Here is a 2611-nt window from a genome sequence, read left to right on the forward strand (position 1 = left end):
GGACTGCAAGGAGATCCAACCTGTCAATGGTAAAGGAAATCAGTCCTGAATATTCATTGGAAGGACTGTTGCTGAGGCTGAAACTCCAATACTTTGGCCACCTGATGAGAAGAACTGACTCATTGGAAAACACTCTGATGCTGGGAAAGATTGAGGGCAGGAGGAGAAGGGGAGGACAGAGGATGAGGTGGTTGGATGGCATCATTGACTCAATGGACATGTGTTTGAGCAAACTCTGGGAGATGGTGAAGGACAGGGAAATCTTGTGTGTTGCAGTCCGTGGGGTCACAAAGAATCAGACACAACAGAATGACTGAACTAAAATGAACAGGACTGTAGTCTGCCAGGCTCCTCTGTCCAAGGGATTCTCCAGGGAATAATACCATAGCGGGTTGCCATGCCTGCCACCAGGGGATCTTCCCAACCCAGGGACTGAACCTGTGTCTCTTATGTCTCCTGCATTGTCAGGTGGGTTCTTTACTGCTGGTGTCACCTCAGAAGCCCAATGATGTTGCATATAAGGAATATTTCTTTTTTTCCCCAGTTTTATTGAGATGTAATTGACATACAGCACTGTATAAGTTTAAGGTGTACAGCATAGTGATTTGAATTATATACATCATGAAATGATTGCCACAATAAGTTTAGTGAACATCCATCATTTCATATAGATACAGAATTAAAGAAATGGGAAAAAAATGTTCCTTTTGATGAAAACTCTTAGGATTTACTTGCTTAAAAATTTTTATGTACAACATACAGCAGTTAATTATACTTATGCTGTAGATTACATTTATAGTACTTATTTATCTTATAACTGAAAGTTTATACATTTTGATCAACTTCATCCAATCTTCCCTCCCTGCAACCCAGCACAGCCCACCCAATCTGATACCACAAATCTTGGAGACTGTACTTTTCTAGGAATTTGTCCATTTCTTCTAGGTTGTCAAACTATTTGATTTATAGTTGTTTGTAGTACTCTTTTATGATCCTTTGCAATTCAGCATTTTTGTTTGTACCTTTACCTTTTAAGTTTCTGATTCTATTGATTTGGGGCCCCTTTCTTATTTCCCTGGTGTCTCAGGTGGTAAAGCATCTGCCTGCAATGCAGGAGGCCCAGGTTCGATCCCTGGATGGGGAAGATCCTCTGGAGAAGAAAATGGCAAACCACTACAGTACTCTTGCCTGGAAAATCCCAGGGACAGAGGAGCATGGTAGGCTACAGCCCATGGGTCACAAAGAGTCAGACACAACTGAGCAACTTCACACTTTCACTTTCTTATTTCATGATGAGTCTGGTTAAAGTTTTATCAATTTTGTTTGTAGAGTTTCAGTAATTTTTTCTATTGTATTTTACTCTGTATTTCATTTATTTCAGCTCTGATCTTTATGATTTATCTCCTTCTACTAACTTTGGGTGTGTTTGTTCTTTTCCTAGTTTCTTTAGTCATAAGGTAAGGTTGTTTAAGATTTTTGTTTGTTTGTTTCTGAAGTAGGTTTGTATTACTGTAAATTTCCTTCTTGGTTCTGCTTTTGTTGCATATATTCTCAATCATTGTATTTTCATTTTAATTTGTCTGCAGGTATTTTTAAATTTTTTTCTTTCATTTCTTCATTGACCCATTTGCTGTTTAGAAGCATATTATTTAGTTTTGCACGTTAGTGTTTCTTATGATGAGAATTGTTTTCCTTATAATGACTCTAATTAATTTCCCTTATAGTTACTTTCTGGTTAATTTCCTTCATGATTAATTAACAGTTATTTTCAGTTCAGTTCAGTCATTCAGTCATGTTCAACTCTTTGCAACCCCCATGGACTCTAGCTGTCACTCTTTCCATTGTTTCCCCAACAGTTTGCCACAAAGTAACGGGTCCAGATGCCATGATCTTAGTTTTCTAAATGCTGAGTTTTAAGCCAACATTTTCACTCTCCTCTTTCACTTTCATCAAGAGGCTGAAAAGGGTGGTGTCATCTGCATATTTGAGATTGTTGATATTTCTCCCAGCAATCTTCATTCCAGCTTGTGCTTCCTCCAGCCCAGCATTTAAGATGATGTACTCTGCATATAAGTTAAATCAGCAGGGTGACAATATACAGCCTTGACAGACTCCTTTCCCAATTTGAAACCAGTCTGCTGATCCACATCCAGTTCTAACCATTGCTTCTTGACCTGCATACAGATTTCTCAGGAGGTAGGTAAGGTAATCTGGTACTCCCAATCTCTTTAAGAATTTGCCACAGTTTGTTGTGATCCACACAGTCAAAGTTTTGGTATGGTCAATAAAGCAAAAGTAGATGTTTTTTTTCTGGCACTCTGTTGCTTCTTTGATGATCCAGTGGATGTTGGCAATTTGATCTCTGTTTTCTGTGCCTTTTCTAAATCCATCTTGAACATCTGGAATTTCACTGTTCATGTACTGGTGAAGCCTGCTTTGGAGAATTTTGAGCATTACTTTGCTAGTGTGTGAGATGAGTGCAATTGTGCAGTAGTTTGAGCTTTCTTTGGCATTGCCTTTCTTTGGGACTAGAATGAAAACTGACCTTTTCCAGTCCCATGGCCACTGCTGATTTTTCAAAATTTTTTGGTGTATTAACAGCATCATCTTT

General features: G+C 38.5%; 1 non-coding gene across 1 annotated transcript; it reads left to right on the forward strand.

Moving 5' to 3' along the window:
- Nucleotides 1-1072: 1072 nt before the first annotated feature.
- TRNAC-GCA lies at nt 1073-1144 on the forward strand. The gene has a single exon. It is a non-coding gene; the product is annotated as a tRNA-Cys (tRNA).
- Nucleotides 1145-2611: the final 1467 nt, after the last annotated feature.

Source organism: Bos indicus x Bos taurus, chromosome 28, assembly GCF_003369695.1.
Source record: "Bos indicus x Bos taurus breed Angus x Brahman F1 hybrid chromosome 28, Bos_hybrid_MaternalHap_v2.0, whole genome shotgun sequence".
NCBI lineage: Eukaryota > Metazoa > Chordata > Mammalia > Artiodactyla > Bovidae > Bos > Bos indicus x Bos taurus.